At 49.6% G+C, this 19,289-nt stretch overlaps 1 protein-coding gene across 1 annotated transcript in view; it reads left to right on the plus strand.

The window, feature by feature from the left end:
- TRAPPC10 (trafficking protein particle complex subunit 10) overlaps positions 1-19,289 on the plus strand; it is a 163,551-nt gene that overhangs the window by 68,642 nt on the left and 75,620 nt on the right. The gene's annotated exons all lie outside the window — the stretch shown is intronic.

Below are 19,289 nucleotides of genomic sequence, written 5' to 3' on the forward strand. Positions count from 1 at the left end.
TTTCCTTATTTGTTTGTACTATTGGAGGAACAACCTCTGCTGTCCCCGTAAGCGTGACCGGAGGTCCTCAGCCCCCTTTTGTTTCGCACATTCAGTGCAGTTCAGCTGAATTCATGGCTATTTAGTAAGACTTTAGAATTAGTAACATTCTACTGGTTGCAGTGGCCGTCATCCGTCATCGGGTGCCATTCCAGCTGGAAGCACAAGAACCCAGGTGCGTAAAGGGCCATATGGGTCCTGCATACAGAGTACCTAAATAATAAGTATCTCTGTCTCCTGGGGCGGCCACACACCGCTTCTACAGTATCTGCCAACCTCCTACCTGAGGTCAGACCGCTGCATCCTGCTAACCCGTTCTCTGGATCCCCTGTGACAGGATGGGATTACAGTGATACTTGGGATGTATTTGTGGTATTTCTGTATCCTGTTCTCTGGATCCCCTGTGACAATACGGGATTACAGTGACACCTGGGCTGTATTTGTGGTTTCTCTGTATCCTGTTCTCTGGATCCCCTGTGACAATACGGGATTACAGTGACACTTGGGATGTATATGTGGTTTCTCTGTATCCCGTTCTCTGGATCCCCTGTGACAGGACAGGATTACAGTGACACCTGGGCTGTATTTGTGGTTTCTCTGTATCCCGTTCTCTGGATCCCCTGTGACAGGACGGGATTACAGTGACACCTGGGCTGTATTTGTTGTTTCTCTGGATGCTGTTCTCTGGATCCCCTGTGACAGGACGGGATTACAGTGACACCTGGGCTGTATTTGTGGTTTCTCTGTATCCTGTTCTCTGGATCCCCTCTGACAGGACAGGATTACAGTGACACCTGGGCTGTATTTGTGGTTTCTCTGTATCCTGTTCTGTAGATCCCCTGTGACAGGACAGGATTACAGTGACACCTGGGCTGTATTTGTGGTTTCTCTGTATCCTGTTCTCTAGATCCCCTGTGACAGGACAGGATTACAGTGACACCTGGACTGTATTTGTGGTTTCTCTGGATCCCCTGTGACAGGACAGGATTGCAGTGATGCCTGGGCTATATTTGTGGTGTCTCTGTATTCTTCTCTGCATCCCATGTGACAGGACAGGATTACAGTGACACCTGGGATGTATTTGTGGTTTCTCTGTATCCCGTTCTCTGGATCCCATGTGACAGGACAGGATTACAGTGACACCTGGGCTGTATTTGTGGTTTCTCTGTATCTTGTTCTCTGGATCCCCTGTGACAGGACAGGATTACAGTGACACCTGGGCTGTATTTGTGGTGTCTCTGTATCCCGTTCTCTGGATCCCCTGTGACAGGACAGGATTACAGTGACACCTGGGCTGTATTTTTTTTTTCTCTGTATCCTGTTCTCTGGATCCCCTGTGACAGGACTGGATTACAGTGACACCTGGGCAGTATTTGTGGTTTCTCTGTATCCTGTTCTCTGGACCTCCTGTGAAAGGACAGGATTACAGTGACACCTGGGCTGTATTTGTGGTTTCTCTGGATCTCCTGTGACAGGACGGGATTACAGTGACACCTGGGCTGTATTTGTGGTTTCTCTGGATCTCCTGTGACAGGACGGGATTACAGTGACACCTGGGCTGTATTTGTGGTGTCTCTGTATCCCGTTTTCTGGATCCCCTGTGACAGGACGGGATTACAGTGATACCTGGGCTGTATTTGTGGTTTCTCTGGATCCTGTTCTCTGGATCCCCTGTGACAGGACGGGATTACAGTGACACCTGGGCTGTATTTGTGGTTTCTCTGTATTCCGTTCTCTGGATCCCCTGTGACAGGACAGGATTACAGTGATACCTCGGCTGTATTTGTGGTTTCTCTGTATCTTCTTCTCTGGATCCCCTGTGAGAGGACGGGATTACAGTGACACCTGGGCTGTATTTGTGGTTTCTCTGGATCTCCTGTGACAGGACGGGATTACAGTGACACCTGGGCTGTATTTTTTGGTGTCTCTGTATCCCGTTTTCTGGATCCCCTGTGACAGGACGGGATTACAGTGATACCTGGGCTGTATTTGTGGTTTCTCTGGATCCTGTTCTCTGGATCCCCTGTGACAGGACGGGATTACAGTGACACCTGGGCTGTATTTGTTTTTTCTCTGTATTCCGTTCTCTGGATCCCCTGTGACAGGACAGGATTACAGTGATACCTGGGATGTATTTGTGGTTTCTCTGTATCCCGTTCTCTGGATCCCCTGTGACAGGACAGGATTACAGTGATACCTGGGATGTATTTGTGGTGTCTCTGTATCCTTTTCTCTGGATCCCCAGTGGCAGGACGGGATTACAGTGACACCTGGGCTGTATTTGTGGTTTCTCTGGATCCCCTGTGACAGGACAGGATTACAGTGATACCTGGGCTGTATTTGTGGTTTCTCTGGATCCTGTTCTCTGGATCCCCTGTGACAGGACGGGATTACAGTGACACCTGGGCTGTCTTTGTGGTGTCTCTCTATCCTGTTCTCTCGATCCCCTGTGACAGGACAGGATTACAGAGACACCTGGGCTGTATTTGTGGTGTCTCTGTATCCCATTCTCTGGATCCTTTGTGACAGGACGGGATTAAAGTGACACCTGGGCTGTATTTGTGGTTTCTCTGTATCCCGTTCTCTGGATCCCCTGTAACTTGACGGGATTACAGTGACACCTAGGCTATATTTGTGGTTTCTCTGGATCCCGTTCTCTGGATCCCCTGTGACAGGACAGGATTACAGTGACACCTGGGCTGTATTTGTGGTTTCTCTGTATCCCGTTCCCTGGATCCCCTCTGACAGGACAGGATTACAGTGACACCTGGGCTGTATTTGTGGTTTCTCTGTATCCCGTTCTCTGGATCCCCTGTGACAGGACAGGATTACAGTGACACCTGGGCTGTATTTGTGTTTTCTCTGTATCCTGTTCTCTGGATCCCCTGTAACAGGACGGGATTACAGTGACACCTGGGCTGTATTTGTGGTTTCTCTGTATCCCGTTCTCTGGATCCCCTGTGACTTGACAGGATTACAGTGACACCTGGGCTGTATTTGTGGTTTCTCTGTATCCTGTTCTGTAGATCCCCTGTGACACGACAGGATTACAGTGACACCTGGGCTGTATTTGTGGTTTCTCTGTATCCTGTTCTCTAGATCCCCTGTGACAGGACAGGATTACAGTGACACTTGGACTGTATTTGTGGTTTCTCTGGATCCCCTGTGACAGGACGGGATTGCAGTGATGCCTGGGCTATATTTGTGGTGTCTCTGTATTCTTCTCTGCATCCCATGTGACAAGACAGGATTACAGTGACACCTGGGATGTATTTGTGGTTTCTCTGTATCCCGTTCTCTGGATCCCATGTGACAGGACAGGATTACAGTGACACCTGGGCTGTATTTGTGGTGTCTCTGTATCCTGTTCTCTGGATCCCCTGTGACAGGACGGGATTACAGTGACACCTGGGCTGTATTTGTGGTTTCTCTGTATCTTGTTCTCTGGATCCCCTGTGACAGGACAGGATTACAGTGACACCTGGGCTGTATTTGTGGTGTCTCTGTATCCCGTTCTCTGGATCCCCTGTGACAGGACAGGATTACAGTGACACCTGGGCTGTATTTTTTGTTTCTCTGGATCCTGTTCTCTGGATCCCCTGTGACAGGACGGGATTACAGTGACACCTGGGCAGGATTTGTGTTTTCTCTGTATCCTGTTCTCTGGACCTCCTGTGAAACTACAGGATTACAGTGACACCTGGGCTGTATTTGTGGTTTCTCTGGATCTCCTGTGACAGGACGGGATTACAGTGACACCTGGGCTGTATTTGTGTTTTCTCTGGATCTCCTGTGACAGGACGGGATTACAGTGACACCTGGGCTGTATTTGTGGTTTCTCTGTATCCCGTTCTCTGGATCCCCTGTGACAGGACAGGATTACAGTGACACCTGGGCTGTATTTGTGTTTTCTCTTTATCCTGTTCTCTGGATCCCCTGTAACAGGACGGGATTACAGTGACACCTGGGCTGTATTTGTGGTTTCTCTGTATCCCGTTCTCTGGATCCCCTGTGACTTGACAGGATTACAGTGACACCTGGGCTGTATTTGTGGTTTCTCTGTATCCTGTTCTGTAGATCCCCTGTGACAGGACAGGATTACAGTGACACCTGGGCTGTATTTGTGGTTTCTCTGTATCCTGTTCTCTAGATCCCCTGTGACAGGACAGGATTACAGTGACACCTGGACTGTATTTGTGGTTTCTCTGGATCCCTTGTGACAGGACGGGATTGCAGTGATGCCTGGGCTATATTTGTGGTGTCTCTGTATTCTTCTCTGCATCCCATGTGACAGGACAGGATTACAGTGACACCTGGGATGTATTTGTGGTTTCTCTGTATCCCGTTCTCTGGATCCCATGTGACAGGACAGGATTACAGTGACACCTGGGCTGTATTTGTGGTGTCTCTGTATCCTGTTCTCTGGATCCCCTGTGACAGGACAGGATTACAGTGACACCTGGGCTGTATTTGTGGTGTCTCTGTATCCCGTTTTCTGGATCCCCTGTGACAGGACGGGATTACAGTGATACCTGGGCTGTATTTCTGGTTTCTCTGGATCCTGTTCTCTGGATCCCCTGTGACAGGACGGGATTACAGTGACACCTGGGCTGTATTTGTGGTTTCTCTGTATCTTGTTCTCTGGATCCCCTGTGAGAGGACGGGATTACAGTGACACCTGGGCTGTATTTGTGGTTTCTTTGGATCTCCTGTGACAGGACGGGATTACAGTGACACCTGGGCTGTATTTTTTGGTGTCTCTGTATCCCGTTTTCCGGATCCCCTGTGACAGGACAGGATTACAGTGATACCTGGGCTGTATTTGTGGTTTCTCTGGATCCTGTTCTCTGGATCCCCTGTGACAGGACGGGATTACAGTGACACCTGGGCTGTATTTGTGGTTTCTCTGTATCCCGTTCTCTTGATCCCCTGTGACAGGACAGGATTATAGTGATACCTGGGATGTATTTGTGGTTTCTCTGTATCCCGTTCTCTGGATCCCCTGTGACAGGACAGGATTACAGTGATACCTGGGATGTATTTCTGGTGTCTCTGTATCCTTTTCTCTGGATCCCCAGTGGCAGGACGGGATTACAGTGACACCTGGGCTGTATTTGTGGTTTCTCTGGATCCCCTGTGACAGGACAGGATTACAGTGATACCTGGGCTGTATTTGTGGTTTCTCTGGATCCTGTTCTCTGGATCCCCTGTGACAGGACGGGATTACAGTGACACCTGGGCTGTCTTTGTGGTGTCTCTGTATCCCATTCTCTGGATCCTTTGTGACAGGACGGGATTAAAGTGACACCTGGGCTGTATTTGTGGTTTCTCTGGATCCCGTTCTCTGGATCCCCTGTGACACGACAGGATTACAGTGACACCTGGGCTGTATTTGTGGTTTCTCTGTATCCCGTTTTCTGGATCCCCTGTGACAGGACGGGATTACAGTGATACCTGGGCTGTATTTTTTTTTTCTCTGTATCCTGTTCTCTGGATCCCCTGTGACAGGACGGGATTACAGTGACACCTGGGCAGGATTTGTGGTTTCTCTGTATCCTGTTCTCTGGACCTCCTGTGAAAGGACAGGATTACAGTGACACCTGGGCTGTATTTCTGGTTTCTCTGGATCTCCTGTGACAGGACGGGATTACAGTGACACCTGGGCTGTATTTGTGGTTTCTCTGGATCTCCTGTGACAGGACGGGATTACAGTGACACCTGGGCTGTATTTGTGGTGTCTCTGTATCCCGTTTTCTGGATCCCCTGTGACAGGACGGGATTATAGTGATACCTGGGCTGTATTTGTGGTTTCTCTGGATCCTGTTCTCTGGATCCCCTGTGACAGGACGGGATTACAGTGACACCTGGGCTGTATTTGTGGTTTCTCAGTATCTTGTTCTCTGGATCCCCTGTGAGAGGACGGGATTACAGTGACACCTGGGCTGTATTTGTGGTTTCTCTGGATCTCCTGTGACAGGACGGGATTACAGTGACACCTGGGCTGTATTTTTTGGTGTCTCTGTATCCCGTTTTCTGAATCCCCTGTGACAGGACGGGATTACAGTGATACCTGGGCTGTATTTGTGGTTTCTCTGGATCCTGTTCTCTGGATCCCCTGTGACAGGACAGGATTACAGTGACACCTGGGCTGTATTTGTGCTTTCTCTGTATCCTGTTCTCTGGATCCCCTGTGACAGAACGGGATTACAGTGACACTTGGGCTGTATTTGTGTTTTCTCTGTATCCTGTTCTCTGGATCCCCTGTGACAGGACGGGATTACAGTGACACCTGGGCTGTATTTGTGGTGTTTCTGTTTCCTGTTCTCTGGATCCCCTGTGACATGACGGGATTACAGTGACACCTGGGCTGTGTTTGTGGTTTCTCTGTATCCCGTTCTCTGGATCCCCTGTAACAGGACAGGATTACAGTGACACCTGGGCTGTATTTGTGGTTTCCCTGTATCCCGTTCTCTGGATCCCCTGTAACAGGACGGGATTACAGTGACACCTGGGCTGTATTTGTGGTTTCTCTGGATCTCCTGTGACAGGACGGGAGTACAGTGACACTTGGGCTGTATTTGTGGTTTCTCTGTATCCTGTTCTCTGGATCCTCTGTGACAGGACCGGATTACAGTGACACCTGCGCTGTATTTGTGGTGTTTCTGTATCCTGTTCTCTGGATCCCCTGTGACAGGACAGGATTACAGTGACACCTGGGCTGTATTTGTGGTGTCTCTGGATCCCCTGTGACAGGACGGGATTAAAGTGACACCTGGGCTGTATTTGTGGTTTCTCTGTATCCCGTTCTCTGGATCCCCTGTAACAGGACGGGATTACAGTGACACCTGGGCTGTATTTGTGGTTTCTCTGGATCTTGTTCTCTGGATCCCCTGTGACAGGACGGGATTACAGTGACACCTGGGCAGTTTTTGTGGTGCCTCTGTATGCTGTTCTCTGGATCCTCTGTGACACGACGGGATTACAGTGATACCTGGGCTGTATTTGTGGTTTCTCTGGATCTTGTTCTCTGGATCCCCTGTGACAGGACGGGATTACAGTGACACCTGGGCAGTATTTGTGTTGCCTCTGTATCCTGTTCTCTGGATCCCCTGTGACCGGTCGGGATTACAGTGATACCTGGGCTGTATTTGTGGTGTCTCTGTATCCCGTTTTCTGGATCCCCTGTGACAGGACACGATTACAGTGACACCTGGGCTGTATTTGTGGTTTCTCTGTATCCTGTTCTCTGGATCCCCAGTGGCAGGACGGGATTACAGTGGCACCTGGGCTGTATTTGTGGTGTCTCTGTATCCCATTCTCTGGATTCCCTGTGACAGGACGGGATTAAAGTGACACCTGGGCTGTATTTGTGGCTTCTCTGTATCCCGTTCTCTGGATCCCCTGTAACAGGATGGGATTACAGTGACACCTGGGCTGTATTTGTGGTTTCTCTGGATCCCGTTCTCTGGATCCCCTGTGACAGGACAGGATTACAGTGACACCTGGGCTGTATTTGTGGTTTCTCTGTATCCTGTTCTCTAGATCCCCTGTGACAGGACATGATTACAGTGATACCTGTGATGTATTTGTGGTGTCTCTGTATCCTGTTCTCTGGATCCCCTGTGACAGGACGGGATTACAGTGACACCTGGGAGGTATTTGTGGTTTCTCTGTATCCTGTTCTCTGGATCCCCTGTGACAGGACGGGATTACAGTGACACCTGGGCTGTATTTGTGGTGTCTCTGTATCCTGTTCTCTGGATTCCCTGTGACAGGACGGGATTGCTGTGATACCTGGGCTATATTTGTGTTTTCTTTGTGTCCTGTTCTCTGGTTCCCCTGTGACAGGACGGGATTACAGTGACACCTGGGCTGTATTTGTGGTTTATCTGTATCCTGTTCTCTGGATCCCCAGTGGCAGGACGGGATTACAGTGACACCTGGGCTGTATTTGTGGTTTCTCTGGATCCCCTGTGACAGGACAGGATTACAGTGACACCTGGGCTGTATTTGTGGTTTCTCTGTATCCTGTTCTCTGGATCCCCTGTGACAGGACAGGATTACAGTGACACCTGGGCTGTATTTGTGGTGTCTCTGTATCCCATTCTCTGGATCCTTTGTGACAGGACGGGATTAAAGTGACACCTGGGCTGTATTTGTGGTTTCTCTGTATCCCGTTCTCTGGATCCCCTGTAACATGACGGGATTACAGTGACACCTGGGCTGTATTTGTGGTTTCTCTGTATCCCGTTCTCTGGATCCCCTGTGACAGGACAGGATTACAGTGATACCTGGGATGTATTTGTGGTTTCTCTGTATCCCGTTCTCTGGATCCCCTGTGACAGGACAGGATTACAGTGATACCTGGGATGTATTTGTGGTGTCTCTGTATCCTTTTCTCTGGATCCCCAGTGGCAGGACGGGATTACAGTGACACCTGGGCTGTACTTGTGGTTTCTCTGGATCCCCTGTGACAGGACAGGATTACAGTGACACCTGGGCTGTATTTGTGGTGTCTCTGTATCCCATTCTCTGGATCCTTTGTAACAGGACGGGATTACAGTGACACCTGGGCTGTATTTGTGGTTTCTCTGGATCCCGTTCTCTGGATCCCCTGTGACAGGACAGGATTACAGTGACACCTGGGCTGTATTTGTGGTTTCTCTGTATCCCGTTCCCTGGATCCCCTCTAACAGGACAGGATTACAGTGACACCTGGGCTGTATTTGTGGTTTCTCTGTATCCCGTTCTCTGGATCCCCTGTGACAGGACAGGATTACAGTGACACCTGGGCTGTATTTGTGTTTTCTCTGTATCCCGTTCTCTGGATCCCCTGTGACTTGACAGGATTACAGTGACACCTGGGCTGTATTTGTGGTTTCTCTGTATCCTGTTCTCTAGATCCCCCTGTGACAGGACAGGATTACAGTGACACCTGGGCTGTATTTGTGGTTTCTCTGTATCCTGTTCTCTAGATCCCCTGTGACAGGACAGGATTACAGTGACACCTGGACTGTATTTGTGGTTTCTCTGGATCCCCTGTGACTTGACAGGATTACAGTGACACCTGGGCTGTATTTGTGGTTTCTCTGTATCCCGTTCTCTGGATACTCTGTGACAGGACGGGATTGCAGTGATGCCTGGGCTATATTTGTGGTGTCTCTGTATTCTTCTCTGCATCCCATGTGACAGGACAGGATTACAGTGACACCTGGGATGTATTTGTGGTTTCTCTGTATCCCGTTCTCTGGATCCCATGTGACAGGACAGGATTACAGTGACACCTGTGCTGTATTTGGGGTGTCTCTGTATCCTGTTCTCTGGATCCCCTGTGACAGGACGGGATTACAGTGACACCTGGGCTGTATTTGTGGTTTCTCTGTATCTTGTTCTCTGGATCCCCTGTGACAGGACAGGATTACAGTGACACCTGGGCTGTATTTGTGGTGTCTCTGTATCCCGTTCTCTGGATCCCCTGTGACAGGACAGGATTACAGTGACACCTGGGCTGTATTTTTTGTTTCTCTGTATCCTGTTCTCTGGATCCCCTGTGACAGGACGGGATTACAGTGACACCTGGGCTGTATTTGTGGTTTCTCTGTATCTTGTTCTCTGGATCCCCTGTGAGAGGACGGGATTACAGTGACACCTGGGCTGTATTTGTGGTTTCTCTGGATCTCCTGTGACAGGACGGGATTACAGTGACACCTGGGCTGTATTTGTGGTTTCTCTGTATCCTGTTCTCTGGATCCCCTGTGACAGGACGGGATTACAGTGACACCTGGGCTGTATTTGTGGTGTCTCTGTATCCCGTTTTCTGGATCCCCTGTGACAGGACGGGATTACAGTGATACCTGGGCTGTATTTGTGGTTTCTCTGGATCCTGTTCTCTGGATCCCCTGTGACAGGACGGGATTACAGTGACACCTGGGCTGTATTTGTGGTTTCTCTGTATCCTGTTCTCTGGATCCCCTGTGACAGGACAGGATTACAGTGACACCTGGGCTGTATTTGTGGTTTCTCTGTATCCTGTTCTCTGGTTCCCCTGTGACAGGATGGGATTACAGTGATACCTGGGCTGTATTTGTGGTGTCTCTGTATCCTGTTCTCTGGATCCCCTGTGACAGGACGGGATTACAGTGACACCTGGGCTGTATTTGTGGTTTCCCTGTATCCCTTTCTCTGGATCCCCTGTAACAGGACGGGATTACAGTGACACCTGAGCTGTATCTGTGGTTTCCCTGTATCCCTTTCTCTGGATCCCCTGTAACAGGACGGGATTACAGTGACACCTGGGCTGTATTTGTGGTTTCTCTGATTCTCCTGTGACAGGACGGGATTACAGTGACACTTGGGCTGTATTTGTGGTTTCTCTGTATCCTGTTCTCTGGATCCCCTGTGACAGGACTGGATTACAGTGACACCTGGGCTGTATTTGTGGTGTTTCTGTATCCTGTTCTCTGGATCCCCTGTGACAGGACATGATTACAGTGACACCTGGGCTGTATTTGTGGTGTCTCTGTATCCCGTTCACTGGATCCCCTGTAACAGGACGGGATTACAGTGACACCTGGGCTGTGTTTGTGGTTTCTCTGTATACCGTTCTCTGGATCCCCTGTGACAGGACAGGATTACAGTGACACCTGGGCTGTATTTGTGGTTTCTCTGTATCCCGTTCTCTGGATCCCCTGTAACAGGACAGGATTACAGTGACACCTGGGCTGTATTTGTGGTTTCCCTGTATCCCGTTCTCTGGATCCCCTGTAACAGGACGGGATTACAGTGACACCTGGGCTGTATTTGTGGTTTCTCTGGATCTCCTGTGACAGGACGGGATTACAGTGACACTTGGGCTGTATTTGTGGTTTCTCTGTATCCTGTTCTCTGGATCCCCTGTAACAGGACGGGATTACAGTGACACCTGGGCTGTATTTGTGGTGTCTCTGTATCCCATTCTCTGGATCCCCTGTGACAGGACGGGATTAAAGTGACACCTGGGCTGTATTTGTGGTTTCTCTGGATCCCCTGTGACAGGACAGGATTACAGTGACACCTGGGCTGTATTTGTGGTTTCCCTGTATCCCGTTCTCTGGATCCCCTGTAACAGGACTGGATTACAGTGACACCTGGGCTGTATTTGTGGTTTCTCTGGATCTCCTGTGACAGGACGGGATTACAGTGACACTTGGGCTGTATTTGTGGTTTCTCTGTATCATGTTCTCTGGATCCCATGTGACAGGACGGGATTACAGTGACACCTGGGCTGTATTTGTGGTGTTTCTGTATCCTGTTCTCTGGATCCCCTGTGACAGGACAGGATTACAGTGACACCTGGGCTGTATTTGTGGTGTCTCTGTATCCCATTCCCTGGATCCCCTGTGACAGGACGGGATTAAAGTGACACCTGGGCTGTATTTGTGGTTTCTCTGTATCCCGTTCTCTGGATCCCCTGTGACAGGACGGGATTACAGTGACACCTGGGCTGTATTTGTGGTTTCTCTGGATCTCCTGTGACAGGACGGGATTACAGTGACACTTGGGCTGTATTTGTGGTTTCTCTGTATCCTGTTCTCTGGATCCCATGTGACAGGACGGGATTACAGTGACACCTGGGCTGTATTTGTGGTGTTTCTGTATCCTGTTCTCTGGATCCCCTGTGACAGGACAGGATTACAGTGACACCTGGGCTGTATTTGTGGTGTCTCTGTATCCCATTCTCTGGATCCCCTGTGACAGGACGGGATTAAAGTGACACCTGGGCTGTATTTGTGGTTTCTCTGTATCCCGTTCTCTGGATCCCCTGTAACAGGACGGGATTACAGTGACACCTGGGCTGTATTTGTGGTTTCTCTGGATCCCGTTCTCTGGATCCCCTGTGACAGGACGGGATTACAGTGACACCTGGGCTGTATTTGTGGTGTCTCTGTATCCCATTCTCTGGATCCTCTGTGACAGGACAGGATTACAGTGACACCTGGGCTGTATTTGTGGTTTCTCTGTATCCTGTTCTCTAGATCCCCTGTGACAGGACAGGATTACAGTGACACCTGGGCTGTATTTGTGGTTTCTCTGGATCCCCTGTGACAGGACGGGATTACAGTGACACCTGGGCTGTATTTGTGGTTTCTCTGGATCTTGTTCTCTGGATCCCCTGTGACAGGATGGGATTACAGTGACACCTGGGCAGTATTTGTGGTGCCCCTGTATCCTGTTCTCTGGATCCCCTCTGACAGGACGGGATTACAGTGATACCTGGGCTGTCTTTGTGGTGTCTCTGTATCCCGTTCTCTGGATCCCCTGTGACAGGACACGATTACAGTGACACCTGGGCTGTATTTGTGTTTTCTCTGTATCCTGTTCTCTGGATCCCCAGTGGCAGGACGGGATTACAGTGGCACCTGGGCTGTATTTGTGGTGTCTCTGTATCCCATTCTCTGGATTCCCTGTGACAGGACGGGATTAAAGTGACACCTGGGCTGTATTTGTGGTTTCTCTGTATCCTGTTCTCTGGATCCCCTGTAACAGGATGGGATTACAGTGACACCTGGGCTGTATTTGTGGTTTCTCTGGATCCCGTTCTCTGGATCCCCTGTGACAGGACAGGATTACAGTGACACCTGGGCTGTATTTGTGGTTTCTCTGTATCCTGTTCTCTAGATCCCCTGTGACAGGACAGGATTACAGTGACACCTGGGCTGTATTTGTGGTTTCTCTGGATCCCCTGTGACAGGACGGGATTACAGTGACACCTGGGCTGTATTTGTGGTTTCTCTGGATCTTGTTCTCTGGATCCCTTGTGACAGGACACGATTACAGTGACACCTGGGCTGTATTTGTGGTTTCTCTGTATCCCGTTCTCTGGATCCCCTGTGATAGGACATGATTACAGTGACACCTGGGCTGTATTTGTGGTTTCTCTTGATCCCCTGTGACAGGACGGGATTACAGTGACACCTGGGCTGTATTTGTGGTTTCTCTAGATCTTGTTCTCTGAATCCCCTAGGACAGGACGCGATTACAGTGACACCTGGGCTGTATTTGTGGTTTCTCTGTATCCCGTTCTCTGGATCCCCTGTGACAGGACAGGATTACAGAGACACCTGGGCTGTATTTCTGGTGTCTCTGTATCCCGTTCTCTGGATCCCCTGTGACAGGACTTGATTACAGTGACACCTGGGCTGTATTTGTGGTTTCTCTTGATCCCCTGTGACAGGACGGGATTACAGTGACACCTGGGCTGTATTTGTGGTTTCTCTAGATCTTGTTCTCTGAATCCCCTAGGACAGGACGCGATTACAGTGACACCTGGGCTGTATTTGTGGTTTCTCTGTATCCCGTTCTCTGGATCCCCTGTGACAGGACAGGATTACAGAGACACCTGGGCTGTATTTGTGGTGTCTCTGTATCCCATTCTCTGGATCCTTTGTGACAGGACGGGACTAAAGTGACACCTGGGTTGTATTTGTGGTTTCTCTGTATCCCGTTCTCTGGATCCCCTGTAACAGGACGGGATTACAGTGACACCTGGGCTGTATTTGTGGTTTCTCTGGATCCCGTTCTCTGGATCCCCTGTGACAGGACAGGATTACAGTGACACCTGGGCTGTATTTGTGGTTTCTCTGTATCCCGTTCCCTGGATCCCCTCTGACAGGACAGGATTACAGTGACACCTGGGCTGTATTTGTGGTTTCTCTGTATCCCGTTCTCTGGATCCCCTGTGACAGGACAGGATTACAGTGACACCTGGGCTGTATTTGTGATTTCTCTGTATCCTGTTCTCTGGATCCCCTGTAACAGGACGGGATTACAGTGACACCTGGGCTGTATTTGTGGTTTCTCTGTATCCCGTTCTCTGGATCCCCTGTGACTTGACAGGATTACAGTGACACCAGGGCTGTATTTGTGGTTTCTCTGTATCCTGTTCTCTAGATCCCCTGTGACAGGACAGGATTACAGTGACACCTGGGCTGTATTTGTGGTTTCTCTGTATCCTGTTCTCTAGATCCCCTGTGACAGGACAGGATTACAGTGACACCTGGTCTGTATTTGTGGTTTCTCTGTATCCTGTTCTCTAGATCCCCTGTGACAGGACAGGATTACAGTGACACCTGGGCTGTTTTTGTGGTTTCTCTGGATCCCCTGTGACAGGACGGGATTACAGTGACACCTGGGCTGTATTTGTGGTTTCTCTGTATCCCGTTCTCTGGATCCCCTGTGACAGGATAGGATTACAGTGATACCTGGGATGTATTTGTGGTTTCTCTGTATTCCGTTCTCTGGATCCCCTGTGACAGGACAGGATTACAGTGATACCTGGGATGTATTTGTGGTGTCTCTGTATCCTTTTCTCTGGATCCCCAGTGGCAGGACGGGATTACAGTGACACCTGGGCTGTGTGGTTTCTCTGGATCCCCTGTGACAGGACATGATTACAGTGACACCTGGGCTGTATTTGTGGTTTCTCTGGATCCTGTTCTCTGGATCCCCTGTGACAGGACGGGATTACAGTGACACCTGTGCTGTCTTTGTGGTGTCTCTGTATCCTGTTCTCTGGATCCTCTGTGACAGGACAGCATTACAGAGACACCTGGGCTGTATTTGTGGTGACTCTGTATCCCATTCTCTGGATCCTTTGTGACAGGACGGGATTAAAGTGACACCTGGGCTGTATTTGTGGTTTCTCTGTATCCCGTTCTCTGGATCCCCTGTAACAGTACGGGATTACAGTGACACCTGGGCTGTATTTGTGGTTTGTCTGGATCCCGTTCTCTGGATCCCCTGTGACAGGACAGGATTACAGTGACACCTGGGCTGTATTTGTGGTTTCTCTGTATCCCGTTCCCTGGATCCCCTCTGACAGGACAGGATTACAGTGACACCTGGGCTGTATTTGTGGTTTCTCTGTATCCCGTTCTCTGGATCCCCTGTGACAGGACAGGATTACAGTGACACCTGGGCTGTATTTGTGTTTTCTCTGTATCCTGTTCTCTGGATCCCCTGTAACATGACGGGATTACAGTGACACCTGGGCTGTATTTGTGATTTCTCTGTATCCTGTTCTCTGGATCCCCTGTGACAGGACAGGATTACAGTGACACCTGGGCTGTATTTGTGGTATCTCTGTATCCCATTCTCTGGATCCCCTGTGACAGGACGGGATTAAAGTGACACCTGGGCTGTATTTGTGGTTTCTCTGGATCACCTGTGACAGGACAGGATTACAGTGACACCTGGGCTGTATTTGTGGTTTCCCTGTATCCCGTTCTCTGGATCCCCTGTAACAGGACGGTTATTACAGTGACACCTGGGCTGTATTTGTGGTTTCTCTGGATCTCCTGTGACAGGACGGGATTACAGTGACACTTGGGCTGTATTTGTGGTTTCTCTGTATCCTGTTCTCTGGATCCCATGTGACAGGACGGGATTACAGTGACACCTGGGCTGTATTTGTGGTGTTTCTGTATCCTGTTCTCTGGATCCCCTGTGACAGGACAGGATTACAGAGACACCTGGGCTGTATTTGTGGTGTCTCTGTATCCCATTCTCTGGATCCCCTGTGACAGGACGGGATTAAAGTGACACCTTGGCTGTATTTGTGGTTTCTCTGTATCCTGTTCTCTGGATCCCCTGTAACAGGACGGGATTACAGTGACAACTGGGCTGTATTTGTCGTTTCTCTGGATCCCGTTCTCTGGATCCCCTGTCACAGGACGGGATTACAGTGACACCTGGGCTGTATTTGTGGTGTCTCTGTATCCCATTCTCTGGATCCTCTGTGACAGGACAGGATTACAGTGACACCTGGGCTGTATTTGTGGTTTCTCTGTATCCTGTTCTCTAGATCCCCTGTGACAGGACAGGATTACAGTGACACCTGGGCTGTATTTGTGGTTTCTCTGGATCCCCTGTGACAGGACGGGATTACAGTGACACCTGGGCTGTATTTGTGGTTTCTCTGGATCTTGTTCTCTGGATCCCCTGTAACAGGACGGGATTACAGTGATACCTGGGCTGTATTTGTGGTTTCTCTGGATCCCGTTCTCTGGATCCCCTGTGACAGGACACGATTACAGTGACACCTGGGATGTATTTGTGGTTTCTCTGTATCCTGTTCTCTGGATCCCCAGTGGCAGGACAGGATTACAGTGGCACCTGGGCTGTATTTGTGGTTTCCCTTATCCCGTTCTCTGGATCCCCTGTAACATGACGGGATTACAGTGACACCTGGGCTGTATTTTTGGTTTCTCTGGATCTCCTGTGACAGGACGGGATTACAGTGACACTTGGGCTGTATTTGTGGTTTCTCTGTATCCTGTTCTCTGGATCCCCTGTGACAGGACGGGATTACAGTGACACCTGGGCTGTATTTGTGGTGTTTCTGTATCCTGTTCTCTGGATCCCCTGTAACATGACGGGATTACAGTGACACCTGGGCTGTATTTGTGGTTTCTCTGTATCCCGTTCTCTGGATCCCCTGTGACTTGACAGGATTACAGTGACACCTGGGCTGTATTTGTGGTTTCTCTGTATCCTGTTCTCTAGATCCCCTGTCACAGGACAGGATTACAGTGACACCTGGGCTATATTTGTGGTTTCTCTGTATCCTGTTCTCTGGATTCCCTGTGACTTGACAGGATTACAGTGACACCTGGGCTGTATTTGTGGTTTCTCTGTATCCTGTTCTCTGGATCCCCAGTGGCAGGACTGGATTACAGTGGCACCTGGGCTGTATTTGTGGTGTCTCTGTATCCCATTCTCTGGATTCCCTGTGACAGGACAGGATTAAAGTGACACCTGGGCTGTATTTGTGGTTTCTCTGTATCCTGTTCTCTGGATCCCCTGTAACAGGATTGGATTACAGTGAAACCTGGGCTGTATTTGTGGTTTCTCTGGATCCCCTGTGACAGGACAGGATTACAGTGACACCTGGGCTGTATTTGTGGTTTCTCTGTATCCTGTTCTCTAGATCCCCTGTGACAGGACAGGATTACAGTGACACCTGGGCTGTATTTGTGGTTTCTTTGGATCCCCTGTGACAGGACGGGATTACAGTGACACCTGGGCTGTATTTGTGGTTTCTCTGGATCTTGTTCTCTGGATCCCCTGTGACAGGACGCGATTACAGTGACACCTGGGCTGTATTTGTGGTTTCTCTGTATCCCGTTCTCTGGATCCCCTGTGACAGGACATGATTACAGTGATACCTGGGATGTATTTGTGGTTTCTCTGTATCCTGTTCTCTGCATCCCCTGTGACAGGACCGGATTACAGTGACACCTGGGATGTATTTGTGGTTTCTCTGTATCCTGTTCTCTGGATCCCCTGTGACAGGACGGGATTACAATGACACCTGGGCTGTATTTGTGGTGTCTCTGTATCCTGTTCTCTGGATTCCCTGTGACAGGACGGGATTGCAGTTATACCTGGGCTATATTTGTGTTTTCTTTGTATCCTGTTCTCTGGTTCCCCTGTGACAGGACGGGATTACAGTGACACCTGGGCTGTATTTGTGGTTTATCTGTATCCTGTTCTCTGGATCCCCAGTGGCAGGACGGGATTACAGTGACACCAGGGCTGTATTTGTGGTTTCTCTGGATCCCCTGTGACAGGACAGGACTACAGTGACACCTGGGCTGTATTTGTGGTTTCTCTGTATCCTGTTCTCTGGATCCCCTGTGACAGGACGGGATTACAGTGACACCTGGGCTGTATTTGTGGTGTTTCTGTATCCTGTTCTCTGGATCCCCTGTAACATGACGGGATTACAGTGACACCTGGGCTGTATTTGTGGTTTCTCTGTATCCCGTTCTCTGGATCCCCTGTGACTTGACAGGATTACAGTGACACCTGGGCTGTATTTGTGGTTTCTCTGTATCCTGTTCTCTAGATCCCCTGTCACAGGACAGGATTACAGTGACACCTGGGCTATATTTGTGGTTTCTCTGTATCCTGTTCTCTGGATTCCCTGTGACTTGACAGGATTACAGTGACACCTGGGCTGTATTTGTGGTTTCTCTGTATCCTGTTCTCTGGATCCCCAGTGGCAGGACTGGATTACAGTGGCACCTGGGCTGTATTTGTGGTGTCTCTGTATCCCATTCTCTGGATTCCCTGTGACAGGACAGGATTAAAGTGACACCTGGGCTGTATTTGTGGTTTCTCTGTATCCTGTTCTCTGGATCCCCTGTAACAGGATTGGATTACAGTGAAACCTGGGCTGTATTTGTGGTTTCTCTGGATCCCCTGTGACAGGACAGGATTACAGTGACACCTGGGCTGTATTTGTGGTTTCTCTGTATCCTGTTCTCTAGATCCCCTGTGACAGGACAGGATTACAGTGACACCTGGGCTGTATTTGTGGTTTCTTTGGATCCCCTGTGACAGGACGGGATTACAGTGACACCTGGGCTGTATTTGTGGTTTCTCTGGATCTTGTTCTCTGGATCCCCTGTGACAGGACGCGATTACAGTGACACCTGGGCTGTATTTGTGGTTTCTCTGTATCCCGTTCTCTGGATCCCCTGTGACAGGACATGATTACAGTGATACCTGGGATGTATTTGTGGTTTCTCTGTATCCTGTTCTCTGCATCCCCTGTGACAGGACCGGATTACAGTGACACCTGGGATGTATTTGTGGTTTCTCTGTATCCTGTTCTCTGGATCCCCTGTGACAGGACGGGATTACAATGACACCTGGGCTGTATTTGTGGTGTCTCTGTATCCTGTTCTCTGGATTCCCTGTGACAGGACGGGATTGCAGTTATACCTGGGCTATATTTGTGTTTTCTTTGTATCCTGTTCTCTGGTTCCCCTGTGACAGGACGGGATTACAGTGACACCTGGGCTGTATTTGTGGTTTATCTGTATCCTGTTCTCTGGATCCCCAGTGGCAGGACGGGATTACAGTGACACCAGGGCTGTATTTGTGGTTTCTCTGGATCCCCTGTGACAGGACAGGACTACAGTGACACCTGGGCTGTATTTGTGGTTTCTCTGGATCCTGTTCTCTGGATCCCCTGTGACAGGACGGGATTACAGTGACACCTGGGCTGTCTTTGTGGTGTCTCTGTATCCTGTTCTCTGGATCCCCTGTGACAGGACAGGATTACAGTGACACCTGGGCTGTATTTGTGGTGTCTCTGTATCCCATTCTCTGGATCCTTTGTGACAGGACGTGATTAAAGTGACACCTGGGCTGTATTTGTGGTTTCTCTGTATCCCGTTCTCTGGATCCCCTGTAACAGGACG

This window comes from Taudactylus pleione, unplaced genomic scaffold, assembly GCF_031769625.1.
Source record: "Taudactylus pleione unplaced genomic scaffold, aTauple2 ptg001280l, whole genome shotgun sequence".
Taxonomy (NCBI): Eukaryota; Metazoa; Chordata; class Amphibia; order Anura; family Myobatrachidae; genus Taudactylus; species Taudactylus pleione.